This window comes from Temnothorax americanus, unplaced genomic scaffold (genome assembly GCF_048541705.1).
Source record: "Temnothorax americanus isolate GAGA-0224 unplaced genomic scaffold, ASM4854170v1 Scaffold6, whole genome shotgun sequence".
NCBI classification, from domain to species: Eukaryota; Metazoa; Arthropoda; class Insecta; order Hymenoptera; family Formicidae; genus Temnothorax; species Temnothorax americanus.
Window position 1 is genome coordinate 4,831,579 of NW_027509751.1, and position 22,312 is coordinate 4,853,890.

The 22,312-nt window shown below is 27.7% G+C and overlaps 5 long non-coding RNA genes across 8 annotated transcripts in view; 4 read left to right on the top strand and 1 right to left on the bottom strand.

Moving 5' to 3' along the window:
* LOC143904944 (uncharacterized) overlaps nt 1-22,312 on the bottom strand; it is a 236,569-nt gene that overhangs the window by 160,587 nt on the left and 53,670 nt on the right. The window lies entirely within an intron of this gene.
* LOC143905129 (uncharacterized) lies at nt 1,991-5,486 on the top strand. Its single transcript, XR_013259113.1, has 6 exons — nt 1,991-2,301; nt 2,435-2,850; nt 3,459-3,611; nt 4,264-4,447; nt 4,819-4,994; nt 5,149-5,486. It is a non-coding gene; the product is annotated as an uncharacterized LOC143905129 (long non-coding RNA).
* On the top strand, nt 7,794-12,463 carry LOC143905131 (uncharacterized). 4 transcript variants are annotated; one of them, XR_013259115.1, is made up of 8 exons: nt 7,794-7,978; nt 8,795-8,952; nt 9,505-9,697; nt 10,155-10,324; nt 10,770-10,938; nt 11,040-11,214; nt 11,875-12,058; nt 12,160-12,462. It is a non-coding gene; the product is annotated as an uncharacterized LOC143905131 (long non-coding RNA). The 4 variants fall into 4 exon arrangements; XR_013259117.1 differs by lacking the exon at nt 7,794-7,978 and adding an exon at nt 8,017-8,437 and having other exon boundaries at nt 12,160-12,463; XR_013259116.1 differs by lacking the exon at nt 7,794-7,978 and adding an exon at nt 8,484-8,688 and having other exon boundaries at nt 12,160-12,463.
* LOC143905130 (uncharacterized) lies at nt 13,652-17,461 on the top strand. The gene is made up of 5 exons (XR_013259114.1): nt 13,652-13,715; nt 14,661-14,814; nt 15,453-15,633; nt 16,401-16,589; nt 16,690-17,461. It is a non-coding gene; the product is annotated as an uncharacterized LOC143905130 (long non-coding RNA).
* On the top strand, nt 18,128-22,011 carry LOC143905106 (uncharacterized). The gene is made up of 5 exons (XR_013259107.1): nt 18,128-18,322; nt 19,257-19,420; nt 19,921-20,107; nt 20,994-21,176; nt 21,301-22,011. It is a non-coding gene; the product is annotated as an uncharacterized LOC143905106 (long non-coding RNA).

Sequence of the window (22,312 nt, forward strand, 5' to 3'; positions counted from 1 at the left end):
GGGCTTGGTCAATATTACGTTATGAGTAAATATCGCAAAAACCTCGCATTTCGTATATATGCGGAACGCCGAAAACGAGACACGGACTCGCTCGACCGCTTTTTCCGTTCGTTTTTCGTTACGAGCGTGGACGGTGGCTCCTTTTTGACCGAACCATCTGCACTTTCCAAAATAATGCCGGGTTTTTCTGGAATCTCGCGGTCGCAAGCGTATTTTCGGTACGAGTGGCCGAAACCCACCTGGGAACCCCGGTCCCGGCGTACTGGGTGGCCCAGATCGCGAGCGTGCCGTATTTTTACGAGCGGCATATACCCTCTCGCGGTCGAAGCTTTAATTAATCAACCCATTAACCACGATTTTGATTTCTGCGATCAAAAGAGCCGCGATCGTTGATCGATATCTTTATTGCACCGCGTATGTGTTTGCATGTTTAAAATAACACGGCTCTTTTAATTTTTCCAATTAATTCCAGGAGTTTACGCATGTGTCTCACAATATCTCGTCTCGACATCGCTGTTTGCACTTTCTAATGAAAAGATCTTTATGTCGCATAACAAATTATACAATGATGACTTGAGCGAGTATCAATATTTTATTATGTTCAAAAATAAAATTTCTTCCGGGTATAAGATAATAAAAAGTGTACAAAAATGAAGAGATACGGTAATATATTCTGTACATGAGAGGAAATCAGGAAATGTGCTCATTTCTTTCTAATGGTAAAATAATTATATATCTTAAACTTAATTTTCAAGTTCCTCTCCTCTTCATCTTCATTTTTATTTATTTTTTACGAATCTTTTTATCTTCTCTCTTTAGTATCTTCTACGTTTAAAAAGGTATTTCCTTCAGAAGTAATTTTTCAGATTCAAATAACACGCGATCAAAATATGAATACTTTTAAACTGCCGAGCTAAAGTTCTGTCGTTAAAAAGCATCGGCGGAGTCAATGGTGACGCATTGTGTCTTCCGATAGCATTAACTCCCGTGCCAGATGAAACATTCGAGATTGCAGGATGGCGACTTTACGCCAACGAACGCACTTATACGTAGTCGCGGTAAGAAACGATCGAGAGGCTCGCGAGATAGCGGGGCGACAACGAGGAGGAAGACGACGACGATCAGGAGAGGATCCTTTGTCCTCTTGCTTGCGCGCGCTCGCGCTCACGGTTTCCCTTTTTCTTTACGACCCCGCGACTTCGCGTCGCGTTTAGAAAGGTCGGCCGTTTCTGAGCGCTCAGCTCGCGCCGGAGCTTACGGGCTTGTGTATCGGGCCACGCGTGTAATTAAAAGAATGCAACGTGCCACGCGAGCGCGAATGTCCGCGAGTTTACGACGTGCCCCGCGCGGCCGCGATATAGGTTCAACGTGAAAATGCCGCGGCGACGCGATGCCACGATCGCGCGCGCAGCCACTTCGCGAGTAACACTTCGCCCACGGCTCTCCCCCGTTCGTTCACTCGTCTCCACTCGTCTTCACCGGCACGAAGATTCGCCGGGTGGCGCGTGTCACGCACGAACGCATAGCTGCATAATTGAGAGGCGCGGTAAAAACGCCAGTTCATGCGAATAAATGAAGACTTATCGTTGATTAATTGTGCTCAATTTAGCTTCAAGTAGAATCTACTTTAACAAGCGGGTTTGATTACACAAGACATTGAAGTTTAAAGAATGGCAATAAGCGACAAACTTTCTTGATATCTCTTTAAGAATGATTCGTCGTAGATTTAAGTGAAAGTAAAAGTCTGCCTGATCGGATAAATATAAGAAGGTGGTACCGCGCGATTCCTGCCGCATCATGCTCGCAGATGCATCAGAAAGTTGAATAATACATCATAGAAGAAAAAAAAAGAAACGATGATGCGGCAGATAATCGTACTACTTATTTGCCGCTACAAATACGCATCCGATATATGACAAATCCGCAAAGATACGTAGATACGTTGCATTATTATATACGACTGAGATTCCTTGTGCTTAATCGCCAAAAATAAACATTATATGCATATATATTAGAAAAATTAAGCTGATCGACTTTACTATAGCTGCTCGGAAACATAATGACATAAACGACAACATTCCATTACGCATTAATAACAAGGCGACCGCGATTATCTCGCGGCGGACAATAATGTGCGAAAGCCAGCGGCTTGTTTTTCAAGGGACGAACTGATGGTTATGGGTCGTGTCGCGGACGGGAACATAAATATGACGATCACACGCGATCCTGTGGGTTTGCCCGGCTATACGAGTTTCTTCGGGCTTTCCATAATCGATGGACCGTTGATTTGCCAGTATATAGGTACTTATCATGCTTATCAATGTAATAATACCATACTTATGTAATGGTACTAATTTAATCTATGACATCTACGTAACTATTCTTCTTGTACATCGCGAATGACAGCTTTCATACCTTCTTCTGTTGTTCACAGTTCCGCGTTGCCAATGTTGATCGCGGGCTGTAAAATTAAAGAAGAGAGAATAATCGATTCTGCTAGGACATGCATATAATGGGTTGTAGATATAATATACTATTTGTAGAATGCTATATGTATATATGATTGCAATATATATTGTGATATATGTAATATATCTACATAATTTTGAGTTCTTTTTTGATATGAGAAGGAAATCATTCGCACACACACAAAGGAGCAGTGTAACGATATGATTCGTGAGCACCTAAAGATAAACAGTTTCGTATTGGCACTATAAGACACACAGCCAATAGTGTTTATGCGAATATAATACAATTGTCACAAAAATCGAGATGCCTGTCTTCTACGTACTGTTAATCGTCGTTGACTCGTCATACGTAGAGGACGTTGAAATAAATATCCTATATGTGGTAAGCAGATAGAATCTTTATCCCTATATCGATTACGTTTAGAGATCATAATTGTCGTCTCAATTAGTAATAATATTAATTAAAAGTGATTTGCGTTATAATTATTTCTAACATTTGATCCTACATTAATCACACTACTGTAAACTATAGTTCTAGTTTCTAGAACTTTCAACAATATAATCAGTTGCTAACGTTCCTAACGTTGCGTGACATTCCAAAAGACTTTAATTTTCGTGACATCGTCAAGTAATAAAAATACACATAAATTTTTCGATTGCCTATCGTAACTAATATTATTTTTTAATTTTCGAATTCTCAGAGCAACATTATAATTCTCTTAACGACAAATATCCACGATTTAATGAATATATTATATTTATATAAATACTGAAAAACTTTTAACGCCGATAAGTCAAACTAAATTATGTTTTATTCTTAAATAAATATATTCCATATTTTATATTTTATTGTTATTTTGTTCCTTTATCTTATGGTAAATATAGCTCTCTTAAGGTTGTTCAATTTTCTTTGAAATTTATCTCATTGTCAATATCATGCCTTGTTTTTTTCCATCATTTTGCTTAAAATGACTATGTTAATAATTTCAGATGATTAACGACATCAAGCTAGATTAGGATTGTTGAATGACTCAAGAAAGAAGCAATTTCATCTAATTAAGTTTTGCAAAGAAAAGAGTCCAGGAATCTCATATTATAACATGCAATCACTACGCACCATTATATTTGCGATTTCAGTCCGTGGTAAGATAATTTATATCTCTAGAAATGTAACACTACTAACAGAATGAAGAAATATTCACGTACATACATACACGTTTCTTCATTCTGTTAATTATTTTCTTAATCACAGAATTCGAAGAATAATACCTTCGTGTTTTTTACATACAAGCTAATAAATACGAGCTAACAAATTTATTTTAAAATGGGTAGAGAATATATTTCAGCAAGAAAAGTGACATATTTAAAATAAAAAATTTATATAATGTAAACCATTACGTATAAAACATACAAAAAAGCAAAAGTAATGCAAAAGGCAATAATACAATATGTATAAATAAAGTTAAAATTATTCTCCACAATTCTAATTATATATGGTGTAACGAAGCGCCCATATCAGGTGTTCTGTTACACCCTGCATAAAACAACATTAAGTAAATATACATCTGGATTATTTTCTAAATTTAATTTGATGAACAAGAAATTAATGTATTATGACAAATTTTTTGTTACTAGTAGTATTGCTCTAGCGATACTATAATTTCTAACAAATTTAACATTAATAGTTTTTATTTCTAACACTATTATAATTCCTTAATAATAAATATTATTTACTAATAAAATTAATGTATTACTACTTAATATAATTATTTATCAAATGTAGTTATTTTTTTAGATGTTACAGGAGGAAATGCATCAATATTACGAAATACTACTGAATATGCAGATAATAAAAAATCAATTTACATGACTGAGTTTTTGAAATTCTTATATATAGTATATATATGTTCATTAATCGCTTTATTAATGCTAATTGCCAATAAATTACGGTATTTACTAAATTCTTGGTACAATAATTGGTAAGTCAAATTGTCTCGATTATATGCTCTTATGATTTCACAACTTCATATTTTATTTATTTAAATGATGAATAATAGGTTCCTAGTTGTATATACAGAATTTAAAATAAAATAAAAAATATAAAGAAAACAAAAGTACAAAATGTAATAATACTAGTCTTTTATCACATAATGTGTTAATTAATTTAAAATTTGTTGCACAAAAAATAATTAGTATTAATAATCACTAATTTTAATGTATTATTCTAGTAAATTGTGAAATCATTAGCAACTGCTTTGTCCAATTTAATGTACTCATGTTCAAAGACATGTTCATATGGTGCTGCAAGAGATGGTCCATGTATATACATATATATAAATTATCTTTTTAGGCTTCGCCACCAGCCTATTGTAATACGTATCCGTGCTACTTTTAGAACTTTTTGGCAACGCTTCGTTTACCTCCTTTCTTACTGTAGACGTTCAGAGGTCCAGCAGACACCTCGAGTACCTAATGCATCGTACAATACAAGAGAAGAAGAAATCTATTTAAATATAGAATCCTAATGTAAGTTAAAAAATTGGAATTAACGACATTAAGAAATTTCATATTGTTACAGTGTGATATTAATATGAGAATGTAGCATATTAAATAATGTTAAGAAATACATTTTTGTGCAAATTATATTATTGAATGCACATAATTTGTACAAATATTTCAGATCTTACACGTTTTGAATACAGGGGTGCTTGAATTCAGAAATTACGCCTAGGCACACCTAATAGGTATAACTCTAATGTGTGCTATAGTATACATGACGTAAACTAATAGATTATTGTTAGAGTTACCCACGTTGAATTTCTGAACGCAACCTAGCATATACATATATCTTTAGACAATCATGCGTTAAAATTGACGTTCACTTATATAATAAATTTTTATCAATACGTATATGTATATTTTGACCGCGTCGTGTACAACGACTACTTATATATTTTCATCAATACATGTATATTTTTACTACTTTGTATGTAACAGATTTTACGATGCAAATATAAATATAATTATTAACAAATTTCATGAAGTTTCGCTTTGTTAAGGATCGAACATATTCTGTAATCGAGGCCGCGAGGCTGACTGCTACGTGCTTGCTGTCAGTCTCGTGACACCAATTCGATTCGCACGGGGTTGTCGATCACGCCGTCCCGCGTGGTCGATGCCGCCCCACGTACAGGTGCGCGCGTACCGGCATTGTCGAGAATCGGAGCACGGTGCGACTCCTGACACGCGCAGTGTCTTTGCTCGCGAAAATTGTGCCTACAGCGCAACTCCGTCAATCATCCGAATCATCGGATCAATCAGAGAGCGCCGCGTTCCGGATCTCGCCTTCGTTTCCGTCCCTTGAGAACCCTCCCCCCCCCCCGGCGGAAGAGAACAATCGCAGGTCAGATTCTTTTCGCACATCTCTGCATCAAGTTATCTCGATATGATAGCAAACTTTGTGCGTGGTTTCACCACCGATTCGTGCGCGGCATCGCCGGCCAACCATCCTCGCTAAGTGCGCGAGTCTGCAGAGACTTTGCTCTCTACTAGTGATCATCGAGCTCATCAAAGGAGCTCGCCCCGAATTACTGTCGTCGTGTCGCGTTCGCACACGGAGTCTGCCTCGCGGACAAGATTTCCGTTCGACCGCAAGATTTCCGTCGTAAGGGCATCAAGTCGATGCTCGGCAAGATCTCCGTCTCGCGTTTGCGGCAGACTACTGACGCCTCAAAATTTCCGAGCAATTCGAGCCACGACAATGTCCGTGAAATTTACTAAGAGTTCTCAGTGTAGATTAATCGCTGTATAACGATAGTCGTTCTCTCCATCCGCAGCCCTCCCCTCGTTTCGCACTCTTTCTGAGTGCAATGGTTCCGGTATTAATTGCGCTCCGCAAAATAAATCAGGTCGAGCACGAAACACACTTCTTTATTATTAAAAAGTTTTGAATGAAATGTCACAAGTTATATTATCAATAATAAGATATATAATCACATTAAAGTAAAGTGATATACGCGTATGTTATTAAAGTGTGTATGCATTATGCTTAATGACCATCTGTGGATGTGCATATTGTGCATACTATCTTATCAATTTTAACTGCATATTGTCTTATCAATTTTATCAATTAACCTGCCAAGTAACATACGATTGAAAAGCAGAAGTTAAAATAAAAAATTGACTATTATAATAGGCGATAAAAAATATATTATTTTTAAATTTCTTTTAGATACGACTTATACAAAAAACTTTTACATTAACAATTATTTTTCTACACATATAAATAAAGAAGGCCCAAATAACTTTCGCTCCGAGAAATTCGGATATGAAATTTGTTAAGATCACCACAGGTTCAATTGTGAGTGAACAAAAACATCTGTTAATATTTAAATAATTCGAACTGGAAAGATATGCAAGCTGTTGAAAGAATGTATAATAGTATTATCCTTCTTCTTCAAAATTAAAGTTTATTTGCCAACGTACAATTTTTTCTCGTCGAGATATACAAGTTAGAAGTTATGAACTTTTGAAAGCATAGGAATATAGAAAACTATAATAGGGCACTCTCGCTAAAATTTTCGTGAAATTTCTCTGATCCTGATCTATGACCTACTTCATTAATTTTGGCAATTTTTTTGTACGAAAAATATTCTGAAAAAAAGAAGACACGTATTTCTTTGTTTGGGTCTACAATCAATATTTCCAACAATGAGATTTTTGTAAAAAATTGAATTTTTCAGTAACTCTACATTTTTTAAAACATTACAATTTAACGATGACAATACATTGAGTACATAAAATCACATTAATATAAGTACTTACAATTAGATATATATAAACGGTGGATTATTTAATATTTTGTATTAATTAAATATATAATTAAATTTTGACAAATGTATTGTACCTTGAAATTAATAACTATTTATGACGTACGTTTATATTGCACTTGTGTATTTTTTGATAACTTTATCTGTAACAAATTGTATGATAGGAATGTAGATATTACATGAATATTTTTTATTTATTTTGTATAATTTATTTATACACTGACACTTTGGAAATATATATGTATTTATTTCACACATATGTGTGCATTTTAATAGAAAACTATGTCCTGTGCACAATCGATAGAATATAGTTTCCATCTCTCTTTGATATAAGACAAGATATTTAAGAAATGGATCCACGTTAACAATTGGATTAGATTATCCAGCAGAAATATCTGCTAATATTGAAAACATTCACATAGAGAAGTGTACACAGCTTAAATAAAATAAATTTCTATATAATTGTAAATTCCCTATTGAGAATGAAAATGTATGCAAAATAGCGATACTATGTCTCACGAGTGTTCAAGGATAAACAGTTTAAAATTAACAGCAATAGCGCTCATACGAATGAACCAATAAGCATTAAGGAATACGTCTCTTATAAGTTGAATAGTCACTACTCACTTATCATTGTATCATATGTAGAGGACGATTACCGAGTAACGAGTATCCTATTTGGTAAGATGGAAAAATTAATATTATCTTGTTTCTAACTCATTTTTGCATTTAGTCTAACAAATGTAATTTTAAGATGTTAATTATTATACCCAATTTTTCTTTAGCGTCATATTCTCGAATCTTTTATCATCAACTGTTTTATCTGTTGTAATAAAATTACATATAGTCATTGCAATCAATCAGAATGATAACGAGTGGCCCGTTCTTTCAGAATTCGTCAATTATCATTACTTATAAATTAATTATGTACATTATCTTAAATTTCGCTTGTTTTACTGTTGCAGTTTCGTGTTATCACAAGTGCAAAATTAATGATAAAATTATCTCTAAGAAATATAAATATTGTCTCGCGATTAATGTAACTGAGAAATATTTGTATAATAATAAATTGTAGAAATACAGAATTACAGAAATATATAATGAATGCATTTACATTGATCATACACTTCTAATGCACAAGTATTCCTAATCAAGTATCTTTCGCGAAATAATAACCAAGTATGTTTCGTGACACTCAAAATTCTTTTAGTTTTCATGACTTTGTCAAGCAACGGTAATATATGTAAACATTCACCTTCTTTCCTTCTTCCAACTAGTATTGTTATTTTATAATTCCACAATAATAATAAACACCAACGGATTAGCGAGGAATTCACACTACTTACATTGCATATTGAACACCGACTAACAGCATTAATCCAATCCAAATTGTAATTTTTTTTTTATATTTTATTATTAATTGGGCCTCTTGTGTGTGTGTGTGTTTATCTTTTAATAATTACTTTTTTCAATTAAACTTTGTCAAAACTATTTTAGATTTTATATGCCTCTATTATTCGTGTGATTACAATTGAGTGAATCAAGAAAAATTCATCTATCTTATTCCAACAACTTGAATTTTCTTCAAAAATCATTAAACAGTGTTTGTATTATGGTGCAATCATGGACAATTGCTTTTACAATTTTGATTTCAAGTAAGAAAATTGATAGTATCATATACACGTACATGATAATGTCATAATATATTCTATTCATTTGCTAATTTCTCATCACAAATTTTAAATATGCATAATAATAATATTTGTATCTTTACTGAATAGTAATTAAATATATAAAATAATATATACATTTATATGTATTGTATATATATATATAATATATTGTATAATACACACACATATATCTTATTTTACGTTTTGCACAAAGATTACATTTTTATTTTATTTATTTTAATGTTTAAATTGTTTATTAAAAAAAACCATCAAGAACAAATTTTCTTGTTAAGAAATATATTTGCTAAGAGCTTGTTAAGAACTTGATTTATATACTGAAAATTAAATTTTCTATACATGTACATAAATACTCACATATACACATAAAATTAATTAAATTGATTTATACTAAATTTTTAATACAAATTAAATATTTTAGAAATAGACATATAATTAATGTTCCTAACAATAACCAATAATAATCAAAACCAATAGTATTATCTATAATTAATATCTGCAGTTATTGTTCTATAGTTATTATAACAGAAGTTGTGACAATACTTTTACCAACGGATACATTTAATAAGAGCGATATAAAAAGAAAACATGAAATTTGGACCTACCCGGATGTCACAGTGAGAAAGCTTCCGAATTCAGATTATATTTGGTTACTAGTAACTATAGGCATATTATTTACCCTATGTTTTATTACATCGTGCTACTGTTGGTAAATCAAATTCCTATGAAGTATTTATAGTTTTGTAATTAATTTTAAAGAATTTGTACACTTTTATTTTAATCCAAAGTTTTCTAAATAAGTTTTTTGAGAGAAAAATTAAAAGTACAAAACAAAATAATGTTATACTTTTCTTTAACAATTTTTTAATTAATCATAAGTTGCAGATAAGAAATTATATACTTCTTGTTAAATCTAATCATATATAGATCATTTCTGCGTCAATATATCTTTTTTCCTTTATAGTTTATGAATTATATTATATTATTTGTATAGGTTACAGAATGTTCCTTTATTGATTGTTGAATAAATTTAAGAATAAAATTGATAAACTGATAAAAAACCTTTTTATAAAAAATATAAATTTAGAAAATTTTATCCTCCAATTTCAATACAAATTTTTTTATAATTTACGATGTTATTAGTTCTAAAAAATATATTTAATTAGGTGTACTGAGTATTCTTCCGGAAAACGGATCAGAAATTTTATCATAATTAATTGGAATTATATTGTTCGCCGACTTTCTCACTTTCGAGGACATCGCGGTGAACATCATCCAGCGCGCCAAGAGCAAGAAATGCAAGAAGTTGTTGCACCATAAAGGAATTAAGGAAAACGTAATATAGAAAGAAAATATATACAATAAGTAAAACATAAAAGCAAATATACAATTGTATATTATGTAACTTGGCATTGTATCTATAACTGCAGTATAAATGGAAATAAGTAAATTGCTTATTTGAGATACATTTTATTACACTAAAGAAAAGTACAAACGTACATAGGACTTTAAGATAGGGCTTAAGATACACTCTAAATATTATTACAAATTTATTTAACATTTATTATTCAGTTTAAAATTGTTGTTAATCAAATTATTGATATCCAATATGTAATACACGTAAGCAATACTATACATATTTTTTTTCTTCTAAAATAAATATTTCTGTCAATTTAATCTGTCTTGAATTTCTGTATTATAGAATATACATTTTTATATCGTTTTGATTTTATATGACATATAATATGTAACATCTAAAATAATAACTTTATAAATTTCAGGCAATTTATCATGGACATATGACTCTATGAAAAAAGCAAAGAATAATCTATTCTAAGTAAAGCTTTGTAAAAGAAATAAATATTTAAATAACTTTTACGTTACTTTTACATAAATTTTACATTATGAGAAAATTATTAAGGACTATTATCTTCGTGATTTTAACCGTTGGTATGATAATTTATATTCTAAAATGATAATATTTATTGCTAACAAATCAAATTTCTTAGTAAGTAGGTCTTACAAATGACAAAATATAATTGTTATATTAGATGCAGTATCAAAAATTGTGTGTGTGATATCAGTATTAGCGAATAATACAGATAAAGAAGATGACATCACTAAAGTAAAAATTCAAGAAGAGGATTCCCTAAGAAATCATCTCATTGGAATTCTTCTATATATTTATGCAGTAATAGCTTTAATTGTATTAATTTGTATTTATATGTAAGTCAAATGCTCTTATTACATTTATATATATTATACGTATTAAATTTTATTTTATTTGATATCAAATCTAAAAAAAAATTAATACATGATAATTACGAGAAAAATTTAAAGGAAATTCTGAAGGCTTGAAATAACAATAAATCTCTATTACATATAATTTTTCTACTAGATAGATCTGTCTAATATCAAAAAATAGATAAAATTAATAAGTGTAATAAATAATTGTGAAATTACAGATTAATTGAAATAGTGCTAGTAGCATTAATTAAATTCGACTCAAATTTGTCATAATAATTACTTATACTAACAAATTATCTATTGTTACTTAATACAGTAAACATAACAGTAAATAAGTAAAAATATCAACTTAAAAAAAAAAAAATTATAAGTAAATTTCTCTCTCTTTTACGGTGAATCAATTGATATTGATTTTAAAAGGTTAAAAAGGAGGAGAAATTCTACGTTGCCAGACTTTTAAAATATCTTATTTTTGTCAATTTTTTTCTAATTAATTGTATAAGGGCATCAATAATAACTATTAACATTTTGTCTCTTTCATAATTTGTTACACGCATTTATTATCATTATCTTCAATAATGACACAATATTATAAAATATTTAATAAAAATAATAGAAGTTATTATTTATTTAATGTAGGGTGTATGACTTTATACGGATATTTTATATCCCTTTCAAAAATCTATGGCGCTATTTCGTCTTTTGGTTTTTTCGTGTTATTCTTCGTACACGCATATTAGAAATACCTGTTCAAATACAAGTATTGGAAATGGAGCTTATCTATATTGGACAAAGACAAGAAGAAATATAAAATAATAATAATGTGAGTAAAATATGTATATAATGAAGATATAAAGCATCAAAAATCTTTTTTGTTTTTTATGCATAAATTATTAGTATATTTTCAACAATCTGTTTCTACAGCTGCCGCAGTAAACAAGTTTGACAACCATGTATAATTACGAAAGATAATGCTATACAAAGGTAATACTTCAAATACGTGCCGTAACGATCAGTAAATATTGCTGTGATGAATTACATAATAAACTATATAATTTTAATTAGTATAATGACATATTAGACTTAACATAAAAATAATAGAAAAACAACACACTTTTGTTTCTTTTAATATATATAATTTTAGAAGAATATTTTAACATGTCTGAAAATTTGTTAAACCGTATAAAATGTTTGAAGAAGTTCTTAATCGGTGAAATCATTTTAATAAAAAGTAGTTTTTTTTCAATAATTTTTAGATTTAAATGTAAATAAATTTTAAATTTGTTCCTTTAATGCATTATAGTTAATTGCGCTAAAGTTAACTTGTTAAATTATACTGTCTGCTTAACAAGTTAACTTCTATAATTAGCTTTACAAATTAAATATAATTAACTTGTTAAGCTAATTATTTCTATCTCTTTATAATATAAAATTAATGCATTATTATATAATTACGTAATCAAGTTAAAATGTATTGTAAATAAATCTTAAATTTTCTCACATTTTTCTCACTGTTTATACGCTACAACTGCTTCCTTTCTGTAACAATTAAATTGTAATACATAAATATAAACATTAACTCAATCTCTCAACTTATTGTTATATAGTAATTTATTTATATATTATAAAAGTACCTTATATACAAAAAATACTATTGCAAGCTTGACTAACAATAATCGTTGGTAAAAGTAATTAGATTAATAACAAATTACAAACAATACTAATGTGTGCTAACAATATTAATATGCAGTTCTATGACAGCTACGTATCTAATTCTAGAAATATATACCTATATTTACATTTAATTATTTTACAGTATGTACGGAATATTTACAATATTTTACAAAACCTCGTCATCAAATACTTTTCAAATTTATGCATTGGACCACATATGTATATACGTATATATAAATAAATGTTTCGTCCGTGCAGACTGTTACCGAAAAAAACTTAACGAGCCCACAAGTTAATACTAGTTAACAAAGTTGCACAATTTTCTTTAAATAATTTCTATTATAACAAAGTAAAAATTCGGTTAAAAAAAACACAGACTACGTTAACTACCGGCTTGATTTGTCGATAAATGGAAATATTTATTGCTCTTCAAAATAATAAAGAAATATGCAAGTAGTTAAATATATAATAAAATCTTACATAATTTCCATTACTTTTATAATAAAGATATTGTAACCTGTAATCGTTTAGAAATAAAGAGATTTGTACGGAAAATTGATAACTAATAAAGTTTGTAGGAATCGACCAATTAGCTCTAAAGCCTTGTGTACACAATGCTAGAAATCGGCCCAAGTTCTCGAATAGAAATAGTTGTACTTTGATGATTCTAGATAGCGTTATAGTCGAAAAATGTGGGGTCGAGAGCTGAACACCTATATCTCTTATAGACTAAGTATTTACTATTCATTTGTCATCGTGTCATGTAAGATCGAACAACGTAGAGACAAGCAAGTCTACTTGGAAAAGTAAGTAAATTGATATTATCATATTTCTAATTAATTCTTAGGTAGCCAAATAAATAATATCTTGATATATTAATTATTATGCTCAATCTTTTTTAATGCTTTGTCTTTGAGAATTTTGTCATTATCTGTTGTAATTTTTATTGAGAAACAGTTGTTAATATGTAGACCTACACATGTAACCATTGCAATCAAGGAACAACAAATTACTGAAGTGTCTTTTCTCTCAAACCTCTCCAATATTAGTAGTCACTAATTGTAATATATTCCTCTAATCTTTGATGTTTGATTGTTGTAATTGAGCATTATCATACTGTACCGCTATAGCCAATGTAAAATTGATGATGAGATTGATTATCCTTAAAAAATATAATTGACAACTCGCCTCTAAAAAAATACATAATCAATAACTGTACCTGTAATAAATCATAATACGTGCATCCATGGTAAATGCATAGTTAATTATACATTATTGACAATTTTGTGAGAAAATCTAAAATGACCAAAAATTGTGCGACACTTTATTTAATTCGTGTGACCTTTCGCCAGGTAACGTATATAAACATTCCAGTTTCTTCGTGCAAATAGCATTACTAGTTATTTATTATCAACTGTAAATTCCCTTTCTTTATTTTTACATTTATGTCATTCTTATATATATCTTAATATATAATTTATATTATTTTAATTATAATAATAAAAACAGCGGTATTTTAGAAAAAGATTATATACCAAATTTTTAACTAACATTTAAATCATAATCTAATTGCCTTCTCTGTTATACCCCGTTATATTTTATTGTTATTTTACTATGTAATAAATATTGTTCCCAATGTTTCTTTGACTTTCTTTCTTCGAATTTATCTCTTTCTCTCTCTCTCAAATTTATATCGTTTTGTATCTACATAGGTATATGTGACTCCAAAATAACCAAACTATTAATTTCAGGCATTTCATATAGCACACATATTAATCACGATTCTAAGAACCGGGCCAAGAGCGTCCTTGTTTAGTAAAGCTCTCTGAATAAGACAAAGAGTTAAATAGCTCAAATCTCACATTATGACACAATTATTGCAGATCTTTGCAGTTTTAATCAGCGGTAAGATTAACTCATATTGCTACAAATTGATATACTTACATGCACTCTAAAACATATACCCATACAGCAAATATAAATATAAATAGCACACTTGTCCAAAAGCGGGACATAAGACGTCTAAAAGACGTCTTTTAGACATTTTTTAGACGTCTTATTAAAAGATGGCTAAAAAACGTCTTATGTCCCGATTTTGGATATGGTGCTGTCTGGGTAGCTATGTAAAAATAAAATTCATAATTGGAAAAATAATTTTTAACAAAAATGGACTATAAAAAAATTATTTATCATTTACATTGTAAACTATTATGTATAAAATACTAAAAAGAATATAATTACGTAATAATTGTAATTATTTTTTTTGTAATTCAATTATTACATTTATATAGTACAATAAAATAAATACGCGCATTAAATTATCCATTTATTTCGATTTTATTTAATAATTAAAATATTAAAAATATATCATTAAAAAATCCCATTGTTAATAATATTGATTTAAAGATAACTTATTAAGCTATTTATTCTTTTAGTCTTAAGAAAATAAAAAACATTCTAAAATGACAAACATTTGTCACTAAACTTAATCTTTAGTAAGCATAGAAAAGTTACTAATTATAAGATATTATTACTTTCTCTAGGTGTCATAACAAATGTGACATCAATGCCAATCAGAGATAAGCTAGATAAAGATTATAACAAGACTATTGAAGGAATAAATGAAGTGTTTGCAAAAATATGTATAAAATGGGCAATTATCTCATTTATTGTATCCTTTTATGTATCTGCTGCTATACTTCTATTTTTAATTTTTTATTGCAAGTAAGTCAAATTCTATTAATATATACATATATGTTATAATTCTATATAATGAAATATATTTATTCTAAATTGTATATATTTAATACAACGACATTAATATTAAATTCAAATTTATACAATTACAAAGAAAATTTAAAGGAAAATCCCCAAAAGTCTAAAATAATACTAATTTCTACTAACACCTTCCACAAGTTAAATGTTTGTAATGTTAGAAAATAAATAATTACAATAATAAATAACAAAATAATATTAGTATTGTAAACAGTAATTGTAATGTTTAAGATTAATTAGAATAATAGTAGCATTTAGCAAATTGATTCATTATATTAACAAAGTCTAAGTCAAAATAATAGATTAATAGATCATTGCTTATCATGACAAATTATCAAGTAGTTTCTCTATACTCTATAGTAAACATATTTTTAAAAAAGATGTCGGCCTTAAAATATAAATTATAAGTAAAGAAGTTTTTCTTTTTCTAGATAAATCAACTAATATAAAAAAAATTTAACAAATCAGAATATATAACAAAATATGTATCAGAAACATATAAATGCATCAAAAAGTGGAAAATTTTACACCTTTCTAAAATATTATCTTATTCTTTAATTTTTTCTAATTGCTTGTGTAAAAGTACCAGTAATTGTTATTAATACTTCAAGTTTCTTTCATAATTTATTATCAAATTTATTATCATGGTTATCTTCAAATTTGTTCACAATGTTACATGATTCTTTAAAAAAATAATAAAATTTATTTTCCATTAGACGTACTAATTGGGAGTTTCGTCGTGTACGGCGAATCTGTGGCTTGTTCAGACCCCTATGGCACCATTTGGTTCTCTGGTTTTGTCGAGTTTTTCTTCGTACAAATATATTAGAACCTGGGTAGAGTATAACAAAAAGTATAAAATCGAGCTTCTCCATACGCGACAAATATAAGACCAAATATATAATGTGAGTAAAATCTGTATTGCAACGTAGATACAGAGTATCAAAAACCTCATTTATTTTTTATGAACAAATTATTAATATTATCAACAATTTGTTTCTACAGCTGTCATTGTAAACAAGTTTGACAACATGTATAATTACAAACGGTAATGCTATTGCAGCAAATTGTAATGCTCCAAGTACGTGTCGTAACGATCAGTAAATATTGCTGTGATGATAAATTACGAAATAAATTATAAGTAAAATTGGACAATTTTAATTAATAAAATGGCATATTATACTTAAAAACATAAAACATAAACAATAACATAAAAACAATAAAGAAACAACACATTTTTGTTTCTTTCATATATAATTTTAGAAGAATATTTTAACATGTCTGACAATTTGACAAGAAGTTCTTAAAATCGGTCAGTTTAGTAACAAGTAGTTTTCCCTTAATAATTTTTAGATTCAAATGTAAATAAATTTTAAATCTCTTCCTTTAATGCATTATAGTTAATTGCGCTAAAGTTGACTTATTAAATTATACCTACTCTTAGCTTAATAAGTTAATTTCTATAATTAGCTTAACAAATTAAACATAGTTAACTCGTTCAGCTAATTATTTTTATCTCTTTATATAAAATCAACGCAGGTAGCAGGATGATGTCTAAAGACGTCTTAATGACGTTTTATTGACGTTAGAGACGTCATTAAGACGTTATTAATACGTCATTTGACGTCCCTCTGCTACTTGTGAATGCATTATACATTTAATTATGTGATCTAGTTAAAAAGTATTGTAAATAAATCTTAAATTTTCTCACATTTTTATAACTTTTTGTAAGCTATAACTGCTTCCTCTGTAACAAATTGTAACACAAATATAAACATTGACTCAATATATCTCAACTTATTATTAGTAATTTATTTATATATTATAAAAATATATCTTATACAAAAAATATTATTGCAAGCTTGATTAACGATAATTATTGGTAAAAGTAATTATAATGACAAATAATGACATATAATGAACAATACTAATAATGTGTACTAACAATATTAATATAAAATCTTATAACAGCTTAAAGTATGTAAAGTATTACATTAATCATCTATGTCTGAGTATCTACAGCTTGATATCATCAATGCTTATGGATATTTGTTATCAAATACTTTTCAAATTTATACATTGGACCACATATGTATACAGTTAAGTACAAAATAATAGTACTGGCTATATATATATATATATATATATATATATATATATATATATATATATATATATATATATATATTATATAAATAAACGTTTTACCAAAAAAAACTTAACGACTTCTTCAAATAATTTCTATTGTAATAAAATAAAAGTTTGATTTAAAAAATATAGAAACAAACTGTGTTAACTACAGACTTAAATTGTCGACGAATGGAAATATCCATATATATATATGGACTTTATTATACTTTATTATACTTTAACTGCTTAACAGCAGTTAAAGTATAATAAAGTTTTATATAATTTCCATTACTCTTATAATAAAGACAGCGATACGGATATAACCCGCGAGCATTTAAAAATAAAAAATTTCATATAGGAAATCGATAGCCAATAAAGTTCGTAAGAATGGACCAATGAGCTTTCTAAGGAAAAGTACGTCTTTTATGGACGTAAATATTTATTATTCATTTGTCACTGTGTCATGTAAGATCGAATAACGTAGAGACAAGCGAGTCTACTTGGTAAGGTAAATAAATTGATATTATCATATTTCCAACTAATTCTTGCTCAGCCAAACGAATAATATCTTGATGTATTAATTATGCTCAATTTTTGTAATGCATCGTCTTTGGTGACTTGGCCATTATCTGTTGTAATTTTTACTGAAAGAAAGTTGTTAATATGTAGACGTTACCTACATATGTTGACATTCCATATGTAGACATTATCGCAATCGAGGAAAAACGAATTACTGAAGTGTCTTTGCTCTAAATTTTAATGTTTTATTGTTGTAATTAAGCGCTATCATACTGCAACAGTATAATCAATCCAAAATTGATGATGAGGTCGATTATCCTTAAGAAATGTATAATTGACAATCCGCTTCTAAAAAGAAATGTAATCAATAATAGTACCTATAATAAATATTCATAGTACGAACATCCATAGTATAAGCATCTGTTAAAATCGCATATATTATTGACAAATTTTGTGAGAAAATCTAATAAAATGACTAAAAACGTTGCGTGACACTTCATTTAATTTGCGTGAAAAGACTCTTTGTCACGTAACGTGTATAAACATCCCAGTTTCCCCGTGCAATTAGTATTACTAGTTATTTATTAATAGTGTAATTTCTGTAAATTCTCTTCTTTTATTTTACGTTTATGTCATTCTTATATATATCGTATATATAATAATTTTATTTTTTTAATTATATAGTATAAGAATAGCGGTAATTTAGAAAAAAATTATTATATACTGAATTTTTAAGTAACGTTTAAATAATCTTATTGTCTTCTCTATTATATCCCGCTGTATTTTATAGTCATTTTATTATATAATGAATATTGTTCTCAATGTCATCTTCTTTGACTACCTTTCTTCAAATTCATCTCTCAAATTCATATCGTATTGTATCTATATACATAACTCCAAAATAATCAAATTATTAATTTCAGGCAATTCATATAGCACATCGCAATATTGATCACGATTCTAAGAACCGGGTGAAGAGCATCCTTGTTCAGTTAAACTCTCTGAAAAAGGCAAGAAGTTAAATCATTAAAATCTCACATTATGATGCAATTATTACAGACCACGATCTTTGCAATTTCAATCATCGGTAAGATAATTATATTGCTACAAATATACTTATATACACTCTAAGACATAGCTATATAAAAGTAATATTTATTTTAAAATAATTGGAAAAAATTTTTTAATAAAAAGTAAAAAATTATTTATTATTTACATTGTAAACTATTATGTATAAAATATTAAAAGGAATAGAATTACATAATTATAATTATGCAATTATTCTTTTTGTAATTGAACTATTTTAGTAATATAGTACAATAAAATAAATACGCGCATTAAATTATCTATTTATTTCTATTTCATTTAACAATTAAAGTATTAAAAATATATCATAAAGAAATTCAATCGTTAATAATATTGATTTAAAAGTAGTTTAGCAACTTATTCTCTAAATAATTACAATAATACATTTTTATTCTTAAGAAAATAAAAAACATTCTAAAATGACAAAACATTTATCACTAACAAACTTAATATTTCAATAAGTAAATGTTATACTAATTATAAGATATTATTACTTTACAGGTACCATAACAAATGTGATATCAATGTCAATCAGAGATACGCTAGATAAAGATTACGACGAAAAGACTATTGACAGAATGAATAAAACACCTGTAAAAATATATATAATATGGGGTGCAACCATCTCATTTATGATAGCCTTCTTTGTAACCGGTGTTATACTTTTACTTTTAATTTTTTATTGCAAGTAAGTCACATTCTCTTAACATATACATATACTTACAACTTACAATTCTATATGGAGGTGTAAAAGCTATAGCAGACAATTTTTTAAAATATTGACTCATGTGCATAAATGCACTCTATATAATATATAAATTGCATCTATGCACATGAGTCAATATTTTAAAAACTTTGACTTGTATCACTATGGATTTTATCTCACTATGTATTAAATTATATTATTTCTAAATTGCATATATTTAATACGACGACATTAATATTAAATTCAAAACAATTACAAAAAAAATTTAAAGAAATATCCTCCAAAATCAGAAATAATATTAACCATTCTACTAATACTTTCAACAAGTTAAATGTTTGTAATGCCAAAAAATAAAAGATTAAATAGAATTATATATATGTGTGTATATATATATATATATATATATATATATATATATATAATTTTCTCTCTCTCTATATATATATATATATATATATATATATATATATATATGTATATACATATATTCAAAATAATAATTATTTGTCATGACAAATTATCAATTAATTACTCTATGTTCTATAGTAAACATATTTTTAAAAAAGATATCGGATTTAAAACATAGATTATAACTAAAGAATTTTATCTCTCCCTCGATAAATGAACTAATATAAAAATATATATAATTGCATCAAAAAAATAGTAAATTTTACACCAAATTTTCAAAATATTACCTTATCCTGATTAATTTTTGCCAATTGTTTGTGTCAAAGCACCAGTAACTGCTACTAATATTTCAAGCCTCTTTTATAATTTATTAAACACATTTATCATCGTTATTTTCATTAATATTTTCACAATGTTACTAAATCCTTTATAAAAATAACAAAAATGTTTTCTATTATAGATGTACTGATTGTGAGTTTCGTTGTATACGGCAGATCTGTACCTCTTTCAGAAACCATTGGCATCGTTTCATTCGTTTGCTTTTTCGTGTTATTTTAAGTACACATACAATAGAAACACCTAATAGAGTACAAGAAGAAATCGAACTTCGTCATGTGTAAGAAATACAAAAAGAAATATATAAGTAAGTAAAATATGCAAAGAATAAAATGTACTATAACGAAGAGAGACATATAAAAGTATTAAAAATCTCTTCGTTGCTTTTTATACATAAATTATTTATTAATATTACAATCTGTTTTTAACAGTTGCCAAACAAGTCGCTAAATAAATTGGAAGATCAAATTTAATTACAAACAATAGGATGTTATTGCAAATTTAATTACGAGCAATAACAATATTATTGCGAATCTCATAATGTCTTATATGTATATGTATATATATGTAGGTACATGTCGCAGGGATTTCGTGTAAATCGTTTTTTTTTTTTGTTAAATTCCTTAGGTAATTAAAAAAAAACCGGGATATTGTAAAATAAATAAATATTATTAATATAAATACAAATATAATATATAAATATGAATATGAATTTATGTAATTATATTGATATTTATAAAGGTAATTTTGTAATATATTACAAATTTTGTAATATATTTACAGATACAAATTAATAAAAATTTTAACTCACAATTTCACAAACCGAACCTAAAATTTTGCAAAATCACTAGTAAGATTTTGTAATTTTTATTTATTCCACAATACCTCAATTTCTTGTCTACTTCCTAGAGATTTTGCAAAAAAACGAGTTATGAAATCTCTGTGACGTATATATTTAACGATCAGTAATATTGCTGTGACAATTAATTATGAATATCATAAGTCTTGACGAAACATTTTGAACAAGCAAAAAAGCAATGATTTTGTAATTTTGATGATGTATGTAAAAAAATCTTAAATTTTAATCTAATAAATAATCTAATAAGTAAAATATTTTATATAGCATTAAAATTTTGACAATAATTTAGCTTTACACTTATTAAAATATATAAGTAAATTCTAAAAATAATACAATTAAAATCTATAATTAATGCCAAAGTTGAAGTTGCTTAGTCATTATTAAAACCGTTATATTTTACATAATTATTCATAAACAAATTTTTGATTGAAAATGAGTTTATATAATTTGTAACACCGTTAATATTACAAAAGCCAAATTTGTTTGTAAACTAAAATTGGATTTTAATGTGTTTGAAATATAATTATAGTTCCTTCTTTTTAATGCATTACAGTTGCGTTAAAGTTAACTTGTCAAGTTATCTT